Genomic DNA, 13,084 nt, shown 5'->3' with positions numbered 1-13,084 from the left:
ATTGTTTTGGAATGAAATATGACTCATCTTCTTGATTTAACCACTTCAACAATTCATAACTCCTCTTCTTAGCTACCAGAATGCACTTAGAGGATGAATTGTGATAAGGTCTCTTAATCATTAAGATGATTATATAACATGATACTAAAGTACTCTCCCATCTTTTCAGATTTAAGAAACTTTTATCCTTCTGCCTAATTTGATTATTCTCATTCGTTCCGCCATACACTGAAATTTTTTTCCAATGCTTCAGAATTATACTTAAGCCTGTAAGTATAACCATATTTACTAAACTTTAGTAAATCATGACGAATAGTCTTATCGATCTTTTGTGGTGGACTTAATCAGTGCACAAGAATGTGTACTCGATCCCTTAGTCCGTTACTTGACTCACACATCCATGTGAACAAGTAGTTAGTCTTAATTTTTCCAATGCTTGAAGGTTCTCATTCATCATGCTCTACAAATTGCATGATTCCAAGTTTCGGTCCAATTGAAACTTGGGTGATGAGAATCTTTCCTTATTTGGTAAATTTAGACACTACCACAAATGAAAGAATCAAATTCATATTTCCACTCTTGCTCTTAATGGAATCTTATAAGCAACACAGTTTTTCACAAATGCCATTGTAAGGATATTTTAAAATAAATAAAATCAAAAGATTTACCTTTTATTTTAAAACTTTGCGGAAAAACTCATCCTTACAATCCATATGAAAACTTGTTGTTATCTATTCCTAAGCAAAATATCATAACTCCTAAGAAGTAGCTCAAGAATCCGATCTTCAAACTATGTGATAGAAATCCATCTACGCGATCAGATTCAGCATATTCTTTCTTTAAGTTTCTTCACTTTTTCTTTGATTCTTAAAACATCACCATGTGACCCAGTCACATCATGTATCAAGAATCTCAGAATAGAAACTTAGCAGAGTTAGATAGTGGACTTTACCTGAAGTAGAGTCAAACTTATTGACTTTAACATCCTTAGGTAAATTTGGCAGCTTCGCAACCAATGCCCCTTTCTTTGGCAATGGACCCTTGATAATGGGACTATCTCAGACTTAGCCTTTCTCTTTACCATTTGGTCAACCGAGTTGACTATGGCCGATCCCTTTCCATTGGGAAGAGAGAGCTTTACTGGATATCCAATGTCATCATTGTCAATGTCCATAAAGTTTTAGGAAGTTGATCTTAGCAAATAGATAAGGTCATTAAGGGTCTTGTCATAGTCTGTTTCATAGGAGTCCCAAAGGAACTCACTATGTGACTTAGAAAGTGATTGATCATCAACTTCCTCTAGACTTTGACACCCAACTCTCCCGGCTTATCAATATGTGACTACATCTCCAAGATGTGATCACACATAGACCTTTGCTTGCCAATAGGGGTTGAGTGACCTTAAACTTTTCAGGAACTTGTGGGTTAGGAAGAATAATTGGAGGAGGTGAAAGAAGTATGATTTCCATGGGACATCATCTTCATTTTAGGAAAACTTGTTTCAAGAGATTTGGGAAGATCATTTTTTTTGGGAGATATTCAAGATAGTTGATTTAAAGCCCCTAATATAACACCCAATATGAAATATTAAGGCTAGGACCCAACACAATACTTTTATAACTTGGAAGAGGGATGTCGTAATCCAAGCTATAAAATATTTTAAGGTAGGTGAATGACGATTCACCAATTTCCACCAAGATAAACGAAATGTATTATTAGGTTTTAATTGGTTTTGAAACTCCTAGATTCTATTGAGATTCATTGAACTGTTCAATGGCATGTTTCAATCTTGAGTGTGCCCTTCAGGTTTTGTGACTGGGATGCCGAGGATCACAAAACAAGGTGTGAATAACCATGCAAATATACTTGGTACCCTTAAGTGTTTACCCCTCAATCGATGTGCCGGTTAACCACACACGCTCCATCAATACTATGATAAACATTAAGTTACCATTTGCCTACCTTGTTAAATACGAGTTAGTGTGCCGGTTAACCACACACGCTCCACTAACCGACTTAAACAAAGTGCAAAGTGTAATTTCATGGGTTAGCACCAAATTCACATTTTCCTAAGTAACTAAGATTGGGAATTTATAAATGTTTAGTTACTTAGTATTTATCATTAATAATTTTAATGAATGGAGAATTATAGTCCTTGTCCTATCTGTTCGGCTAACGACCCTCCACCAGTCAAGGAAGCGGTGGGTGAGAGTGGACACCCATTAAACTGCTATTTTATAGGCAGTAACCTTATACCCCCCTTATAGACCGGCTTCGTGAATGAGGCCTACTAACAGTAAGACTGACTTTACTCTTATACATATATATAAATATTATTAACTTATAATATTATAAAGTATAAGGGTTGAATTTTAAATTTTAAAATTCTAAGGGCTTAACTTGGAATTAAAGTATTCATAAGAGAAAACTTTTCAAATTCCAAAACTTGAGGGCAAGTTTTGAAACTATTCAAAACTAATTAATTCCATAACTTATGTGTTTAAAGTAGTTTTAATTAAAAAACTCTTCAAGTTCCATAACTTGAGGACAAGTTATGGAAGACTTTAAACTAATGAAAGAATGTAACTTTTCTTTATTTTTGTAACTTATGGAACTAATTAAGGTTACACATTTTATTACTTAATGAAGTGACTCTTGAACCTCCATAACTTGAGGACAAGTTATGGAGTCATAAAACCATTCAATGAAGACAAGACTCTTCATTTTGTAACCTTTGCCAACTTTTATGAGTTTTATGAAACTTAAATGTGACCTTTCATGTAACTTGAGGACAAGTTACACAAACACATTTTAGAATCATCTCTTAGATTAAAATGGATTGAAAACACAATTTCTAATAATTTTTCTATTAATCTAAGCAACTAAAGAACAAGATAATTTAATCAAACTTTTTCATGTAATTAGACTAACCATTAAACTAATACAAAACATGAATCTATTGACAATTATCTTTGAAATTGGATTAGAATGAACATTACCACATCAAAAACAGGTTTATAGGTTCAAAAACAGCTTATGGTAATGTTCCTAGTCCATTTCTAGCCAAAAAACTCGAAGATATGCTGACAGGGGCTCCTACTCGTCGAGTGTATGAACCTACTCGACGAGTAGGATGATTTTCTTCATGGACTCGGCGAGTTCATCAGTGGACTCGGCGAGTCCAGTGCCCAGAATGCCCGAAATTCGACTTTTTCAGCATTTTTCAGCAATTTGCATAAAGTATAATTGAAAACAAGCCTAGGCTCTGATACCACTGTTGGGTTTTGAGCATTCTAACACTCCTAAGTGTACATGCAACCCTAAATACCTTGGATCTATGTTTTCTCTATTATACATGCAAATATGAACTTTCCAAGGTATTCATCCTAACTAGCATAATAACACTGATTCAAATGAATATCTCAAGTTAGAATTACATACCTCTTTGACGTAGAATGTCTTCATGAAGCTTGAGTGCCTAGTGCCCCAAGTGTGACACCTCAAATGGTTCACACAACATCAAATGCACATGGAATGACTTGAGAGAAATTGGAACACTTCATAAAATCGGCTAGCCCTTTTTCCTCACACATAGTCTCCGATTTCTTGAGCCATGGGATTCTTTTATATGGTGGCTATTAGGGTTACACCATGTAACTCATAACTTTACCCATTCCTTATGCTCCATGGATTTTAACCTCTATGGAGTATCCATGGGTCACCCCATGGACTTAGTCCAACATAACAAATCTTGGATCACAAGCCCACATATAAAAGAATGAATGATTTACACAATCAACCCATATATTTAATTAGTCTCCTTTTGATCACTTAATTAATTCCAAATTAATTCTTAATCAATACTAATTAAATAACCTTATTAATATATTAGAACTTATAATATATTTATAAACCTTAAGTGTTATTTCTCTCATTTTAGTCTATCCAAATGCATGATGCCATGCAACCCAAATAGACCATGCCGGGTCGGGTCAAGTCTTACCAATTATAGTTATGGACTTAGACATTAATCCAACAGTCTCCCACTTGGATAAGTCTAAAGCTATTATTGCGTACGACTTCAAGAACCGACTGGCAATCGTAGCTCTCAAAAGCTTCTGTCGAACTCTGACCTTGCCGATGATCTCTGACCTTTGTCAATGACTTGTCCATTAGATAAGGGATCATATATTCCTCCATTCTAGATATCATATGGACTGAGACATGGATTATAATCATTCTCTGTCCATTTGTTGTTTCCCGATTTCCGATTTATGACGACTGACTAATTGAACAAATCAAATCAGTCAAGGCCCGGCCGAGCACTTACATTTGTCATCACCAAATCATCGAGGGGCCCACAGATATCGCTTTTATCCCGAAGGTAAAAGGAATGGATAAACTTCGACTCATATGGCTTGTTCTACTACTTGTTGAATCATACACAAAGGCACGTTTTATAACATCGAGTTACCAATGCGTTTTCGTGCAATCAATGTATAACCAACTCATAGTAACAACTCATATCTCTAGGTTTGAAGAATATAAGATATTATCGTCTCATGATCACTCGTGATAAAATCCATGAAGTGATTCCAATGAGCGCGGGTTGAATCCAATACTCAGAACTTATGAGCACTCATGAGTGTTGTAGCACCACCTTGTCCCACATCTTAGACCTCTACAAGCCCAACCCATGACAGTCTTGATTCATATCTACTTCCAACATATGACCGACTGTGGATGGTTTGAATAACTTAATCATTCAGGAAGAATGACCTAGTTATTCTGGAAGTCAAAACATGCAAAGTGAAACACAATAATAATCGAATCCAATATGGTCTCAGAACTTATGAATATAAATAAAACACCTTTTATTTATCACCATATGATTATACATTATTCATTGTATACTGTTTCAAACTATCAACTTTATACTTGAATTAAAACAATAGTTGTCCCATGCTCCAAGCATGTACACTATGTTTTCTAAACACTAGTCATGCCATACACCAAGTATGTATACTATGTTTGTCTATGATCTTTACATTGTGAAATAGATCAATTGAACATAACTTCAATGATTCTCTTTTCACAGTCCCAAATCCTTACTGCAAATGCAAGAATTCCAAATTCATGCTATTTACTGAAATCTGTTAGATTCTAAACTTATATGCATTGATCCTATCATAATGATTATGCACAAAGTCACAAGGACTTGACAACAAACATTACAGAGCATTCCAAGGAGATCAACTCCTTGGAAACATCCTTCTTGCATTAAGTTTCCTAATCTTACACAGATTGAATAATTTCTAACTTTGAAACATTTCCATATTCCATTTTGACTATCACTTCTGAACAAGAGTTGCCTCCTTACAGATTATGTCAATATGGTCCTTCCAGAATTAACACTATACTTCCAACTATCCTTGAGCAACCAATCTTTGGTAAACCTTAGATTGTCCTCGACAATTGCTTAATCCTTTTAGTCATATCCAGTTCTAGACCTTTTCCCTTCTTAATGCCCCATACATTTGGAAAATTTTAGAAAGGATGAATATAGCACATGTAATCGATCCTATATCCGAAGCATATGGGACACGATTCATGATGTCTCACATAAAGACTAAACCAGTCTTTTGCTATAATATTTCCATTTCAATTTGCCAAGTTCTCATAATTCAGATTATGAAAAGGGATGCCGTAATCATAATCGAATTTTAGAACGCAAATAATGGACCCATATATAGAATTTCCTTATGTTGAGCCATTCCAAAATGAAATTCATATATATATATATATATATATATATATATATATATATATATATATATATATATATATCCTTGACTAAATACGATTTAAAACCTCAATCTAAACTTTTAGATTTGAGATGAAGTATAATTTCCTCTCCCTTAATTATAGCAAAACAACTTTTTCCCAATTGAAACCTTTTGTTTTCTATAATTAACATTGCTAACTTGCAACCTTTATCATAATTATCATGCTCCCACTAACACGATGATTATTAGCATAACACTTATGCTCCCACTAGCTTTGATATGTACTCAGAAATCAGCTGAACTTCTAGAAAAACAATACTTTATTGACTTTCTTACCAAAGTTCAGATTTCTGATACTAGATTGCTTTGATAAAACTTTATCAAAATCATACACCTTGCCTTAGATAGCACACTTGTGTGTCTAAACAATTTTAAGAACTATGAAAAGGGATGTCGTAATCATAGTCTCAATTGTTTAGACCTTTGCCACTTCTCACAAGTCCATGTTAGTGTGCCGGTTAACCATACATGCTCCACTAACGACTTTGAGAATGCAAATATCACAATTGCTATCTAGCTAAAATCTACTTAGTGAAAGTGTTTCCTCACCATCATTTTCATGAATCGGAGAGAAACCTTATGACACTTAGATTTAATGGTGTATGTGTTCTTATCCATGTGAATTGTCAAAACCATAGTCACAAGACAAGGATAATGACAAATTCAAACTCATATGGACTGAACTCAATCTTAATTTCTTGTCATCTGGCAGCTCAAGGGTCTGCCATTGCTTCCAAGTTGTTGTGAAACCAATTGAGAACTCTAAGAACTCATATGCAAAGCCAACTTTAATTGGAATGGACACAGAAATAGTCAACACGATAGGTTATAAACCTCAAGTCGTGTGCTAGTGAAGAACTTTAGGTTTCACTCTTGATTAGTTCTTGAGACTTTCAAGACCTTTTAAGACTCCAACTGTCCTCTTGACATATAAGACTCTCTTGTCAAATATTCAAGAGATAGTGTGGATTCTAATCAAGACAAACACTTCACACAATTGGCCTTAGTTGGTCTTTGTTTTATCCAAAACATCACAACTTACCAATTTCAAATGTACAAGAGTAGAAACCTTTTACTCTTACATTTGACAAGTGTTTTTAAACCTTCTTTAAGACATGTCACTCAAGTTGCAATCTTGGAGTATGACTCTAAGAATTGTTTTGGAATGAAATATGACTCATCTTCTTGATTTAACCACTTCAACAATTCATAACTCCTATTCTTAGCTACCAGAATGCACTTAGAGGATGAATTGTGATAAGGTCTCTTAATCATTAAGATGATTATATAACATGATACTAAAGTACTCTCCCATCTTTTCAGATTTGAGAAACTTTTATCCTTCTCCCTAATTTGATTATTCTCATTCGTTCCGCCATACACTGAAATTTTTTTCCAATGCTTCAGAATTATACTTAAGCCTGTAAGTATAACCATATTTACTAAACTTTAGTAAATCATGACGAATAGTCTTATCGATCTTTTGTGGTGGACTTAATCAGTGCACAAGAATGTGTACTCGATCCCTTAGTCCGTTACTTGACTCACACATCCATGTGAACAAGTAGTTAGTCTTAATTTTTCCAATGCTTGAAGGTTCTCATTCATCATGCTCTACAAATTGCATGATTCCAAGTTTCGGTCCAATTGAAACTTGGGTGATGAGAATCTTTCCTTATTTGGTAAATTTAGACACTACCACAAATGAAAGAATCAAATTCATATTTCCACTCTTGCTCTTAATGGAATCTTATAAGCAACACAGTTTTTCACAAATGCCATTGTAAGGATATTTTAAAATAAATAAAATCAAAAGATTTACCTTTTATTTTAAAACTTTGCGGAACAACTCATCCTTACAATCCATATGAAAACTTGTTGTTATCTATTCCTAAGCAAAATATCATAACTCCTAAGAAGTAGCTCAAGAATCCGATCTTCAAACTATGTGATAGAAATCCATCTACGCGATCAGATTCAGCATATTCTTTCTTTAAGTTTCTCCACTTTTTCTTTGATTCTTAAAACATCACCATGTGACCCAGTCACATCATGTATCAAGAATCTCAGAATAGAAACTTAGCAGAGTTAGATAGTGGACTTTACCTGAAGTAGAGTCAAACTTATTGACTTTCACATCCTTAGGTAAATTTGGCAGCTTCGCAACCAATGCCCCTTTCTTTGGCAATAGACCCTTGATAATGGGACTATCTCAAACTTAGCCTTTCTCTTTACCATTTGGTCAACCGAGTTGACTATGGCCGATCCCTTTCCATTGGGAAGATAGAGCTTTACTGGATATCCAATGTCATCATTGTCAATGTCCATAAAGTTTTAGGAAGTTGATCTTAGCAAATAGATAAGGTCATTAAGGGTCTTGTCATAGTCTGTTTCATAGGAGTCCCAAAGGAACTCACTATGTGACTTAGAAAGTGATTGATCATAAGCTTCCTTTAGACTTTGACACCCAACTCTCCCGGCTTGTCAATATGTGACTACATCTCCAAGATGTGATCACACATAGACCTTTGCTTGCCAATAGGGCTTGAGTGACCTTAAACTTTTCAGGAACTTGTGGGTTAGGGAGAATAATTGGAGGAGGTGAAAGAAGTACGATTTCCATGGGACATCATCTTCATTTTAGGAAAACTTGTTTCAAGAGATTTGGGAAGATCATTTTTTTTGGGAGATATTCAAGATAGTTGATTTAAAGCCCTTAATATAACACCCAATATGAAATATTAAGGCTAGGACCCAACACAATACTTTTATAACTTGGAAGAGGGATGCCGTAATCCAAGCTATAAAATATTTGAAGGTAGGTGAATGACGATTCACCAATTTCCACCAAGATAAACGAAATGTAGTATTAGGTTTTAATTGGTTTTGAAACTCCTAGATTCTATTGAGATTCATTGAACTGTTCAATGGCATGTTTCAATCTCGAGTGTGCCCTTTAGGTTTTGTGACTGGGATGCCGAGGATCACAAAACAAGGTGTGAATAACCATGCAAATATACTTGGTACCCTTAAGTGTTTACCCCTCAATCGATGTGCCGGTTAACCACACACGCTCCATCGATACTATGATAAACATTAAGTTACCCTTTGCCTACCTTGTTAAATACGAGTTAGTGTGCCGGTTAACCACACACGCTCCACTAACCGACTTAAACAAAGTGCAAAGTGTAATTTCATGGGTTAGCACCAAATTCACATTTTCCTAAGTAACTAAGATTGCGAATTTATAAATGTTTAGTTACTTAGTATTTATCATTAATAATTTTAATGAAGGGAGAATTATAGTCTTTGTCCTACCCGTTCGGCTAACGACCCTCCACCAGTCAAGGAAGCGGTGGGTGAGAGTGGACACCCATTAAACTGCCATTTTATAGGCAGTAACCTTATACCCCCCTTATAGACCGGCTTCGTGAATGAGGCCTACTAACAGTAAGACTGACTTTACTCTTATACATATATATAAATATTATTAACTTATAATATTATAAAGTATAAGGGTTGAATTTTAAATTTTAAAATTCTAAGGGATTAACTTGGAATTAAAGTATTCATAAGAGAAAACTTTTCAAATTCCAAAACTTGAGGGCAAGTTTTGAAACTATTCAAAACTAATTAATTCCATAACTTATGTGTTTAAATTAGTTTTAATTAAAAAACTCTTCAAGTTCCATAACTTGAGGACAAGTTATGGAAGACTTTAAACTAATGAAAGAATGTAACTTTTCTTTATTTTTGTAACTTATGGAACTAATTAAGGTTACACATTTTATTACTTAATGAAGTGACTCTTGAACCTCCATAACTTGAGGACAAGTTATGGAGTCATAAAACCATTCAATGAAGACAAGACTCTTCATTTTGTAACCTTTGCCAACTTTTATGAGTTTTATGAAACTTAAATGTGACCTTTCATGTAAATTGAGGACAAGTTACACAAACACATTTTAGAATCATCTCTTAGATTAAAATGGATTGAAAACACAATTTCTAATAATTTTTCTATTAATCTAAGCAACTCATAAGAACAAGATAATTTAATCAAACTTTTTCATGTAATTAGACTAACCATTAAACTAATACAAAACATGAATCTATTGACAATTATCTTTGAAATTGGATTAGAATGAACATTACCACATCAAAAACAGGTTTATAGGTTCAAAAACAGCTTATGGTAATGTTCCTAGTCCATTTCTAGCCAAAAAACTCGAAGATATGCTGACAGGGGCTCCTACTCGTCGAGTGTATGAACCTACTCGACGAGTAGGATGATTTTCTTCATGGACTCGGCGAGTTCATCAGTGGACTCGGCGAGTCCAGTGCCCAGAATGCCCGAAATTCGACTTTTTCAGCATTTTTCAGCAATTTGCATCAAGTATAATTGAAAACAAGCCTAGGCTCTGATACCACTGTTGGGTTTTGAGCATTCTAACACTCCTAAGTGTACATGCAACCCTAAATACCTTGGATCTATGTTTTCTCTATTATACATGCAAATATGAACTTTCCAAGGTATTCATCCTAACTAGCATAATAACACTGATTCAAATGAATATCTCAAGTTAGAATTACATACCTCTTTGATGTAGAATCTCTTCATGAAGCTTGAGTGCCTAGTGCCCCAAGTGTGACACCTCAAATGGTTCACACAACATCAAATGCACATGGAATGACTTGAGAGAAATTGGAACACTTCATAAAATCGGCTAGCCCTTTTTCCTCACACATAGTCTCCGATTTCTTGAGCCATGGGATTCTTTTATATGGTGGCTATTAGGGTTACACCATGTAACTCATAACTTTACCCATTCCTTATGCTCCATGGATTTTAACCTCTATGGAGTATCCATGGGTCACCCCATGGACTTAGTCCAACATAACAAATCTTGGATCACAAGCCCACATATAAAAGAATGAATGATTTACACAATCAACCCATATATTTAATTAGTCTCCTTTTGATCACTTAATTAATTCCAAATTAATTCTTAATCAATACTAATTAAATAACCATATTAATATATTAGAACTTATAATATATTAATAAACCTTAAGTGTTATTTCTCTCATTTTAGTCTATCCAAATGCATGATGCCATGCAACCCAAATGGACCATGTCGGGTCGGGTCAAGTCTTACCAATTATAGTTATGGACTTAGACGTTAATCCAACAACAGGATCTCACAATCGTAATCCTTTACCACGTCCGACCATCTCCTCTGGCGCATATTCAGATTGGGTTGATCCATCAAATACTTCAAGCTCTTGTGGTCCGTGTATATGGTACACCGAACCCCATATAAATAGTGACGCCAGATCTTGAGGGCGAACACCACTGCCCCCAACTCCAGATCGTGGGTGGGATACCTCGTCTCATGAGGCTTCAGCTGCCTCGATGCATACGCTATCACATGCCCCATCTGCATAAGTACTGCACCCAACCCTGATATCGATGTCTCACAATACACCACAAAATCCTCCATCCCTTCCGGGAGGGCTAACACCGGGGCTTCGCATAACCTATGGCGAAGTGTCTCAAACGAGGTCTGCTGCTCCGGTCCCCACGAAAAAGCCTCACCCTTCCGGGTCAACCTAGTGAGAGGCACGACGATCTTGGAGAAATCCCTGATAAATCTCCGATAGTAGCCAGCCAACCCCAGAAAACTCCTGATCTCGGTGGGGGATCTCGGCACCTCCCAACTCATCACCGCCTCAATCTTGGCCGGATCGACCAATATCCCATTCTGGTTGACGAGGTGTCCTAAGAACTGGACCTCTCGTAACCAGAAATCACACTTGGAGAATTTGGCGTAAAGCCTCTCCGATCTCAGAACTCCGAGGATCTCCCTCAAATGCTCCTCATGCTGCTCTCTGGACCTCGAATACACCAGTATGTCGTCGATGAATACAATCACCGATCGATCCAACATCGGTCTGCACACCCTGTTCATGAGATCCATGAACGCTGCCGGTGCGTTGGTGAGCCCAAAAGGCATCACCACGAACTCGTAATGCCCATAACGAGTCCTGAACGCCGTCTTCTGGATATCCTCATCTCGCACCCTCATCTGGTGATATCCATACCTCAAGTCTATCTTGGAGAACCAAGATGCTCCCTGCAATTGATCGAACAGATCATCAATCCTCGGCAGTGGGTAACGGTTCTTGACCGTTAACTTGTTCAACTCCCGGTAATCAATGCACATCCGGTGTGCACCATCCTTTTTCTTGACAAAAAGGATCGGCGCTCCCCACGGCGAGCTACTCGGTCGAATAAACCCCTTCCCCAGCAGCTCCTGAAACTGCGAGGATAACTCCTGCATCTCTGGCGGCGCAAGGCGATAAGGCGCCTTGGCGATAGGCGCTGCCCCCGGAACCAAATCGATGCGGAACTCTACCTGCCTCTCGGGAGGCACGCCCGGCAACTCCTCGGGGAAAACATCCGGGAACTCACGCACTATCGGGACCTCATCGACCGACCTCGGTCTCTCTGCATCTACTCTCGTATCCACCACATAAGCCACAAACCCACTACAGCGCTGCTGTAGGCTCTGCCTCGCTCTAGCGGCCGAACAAAATGCTGACCCAGAACGGGTACCCTCGCCATAAACCGTAAGAACTCCCCTACTAGGGTCTCGTATGGTCACCAACTATCGCTCGCAGTCGATAACCGCTTCAAACCTGCTCAACCAGTCCATGCCCACGATGACACAGACATCTCCCATCGCAATCGGGACAAAATAATTCGGAAACTCAACGCCGAAGATCTCGAGTACACATCCTCGGATCACATCAGTGGCATACACCGCTCTCTCGTCAGCTATGGAAACTCACAAAGATCGACTCAACGCCTCTCGACAGATACTGATGTGCTGACTAAAGGCTAACGACACAAAAGACCGACTCGCACCCGAGTCAAATAACACCAAAGCAGGTACAGAACTCACAAGAAACGTACCTACGCATATCATAATATAAGCATAACACCATAATATCAAAATAAATAGATGAAAGAACACATACCCGCCACAACATCTGGCACTGCGCGGACCTCCTCCGCTGTCAACTGGAAGGCTCTTCCGCGAGCCTTTGGCACCTCGGCCTTCGCTGGCCGACTCTCTGCAGCTCGAACGGTAGCAGGGGCAGATCTTTGTGATGCTCCCTGGGCTGACCCCTCAACTGCGGACACTCGGCCTTCCGGTGTCCTGTCTGGTTGC

Source organism: Lactuca virosa, chromosome 6 (assembly GCF_052849685.1).
Source record: "Lactuca virosa cultivar CGN04683 chromosome 6, Lactuca_virosa_CGN04683_v6, whole genome shotgun sequence".
NCBI lineage: Eukaryota > Viridiplantae > Streptophyta > Magnoliopsida > Asterales > Asteraceae > Lactuca > Lactuca virosa.
Note: the sequence above shows the minus strand (reverse complement) of the source record.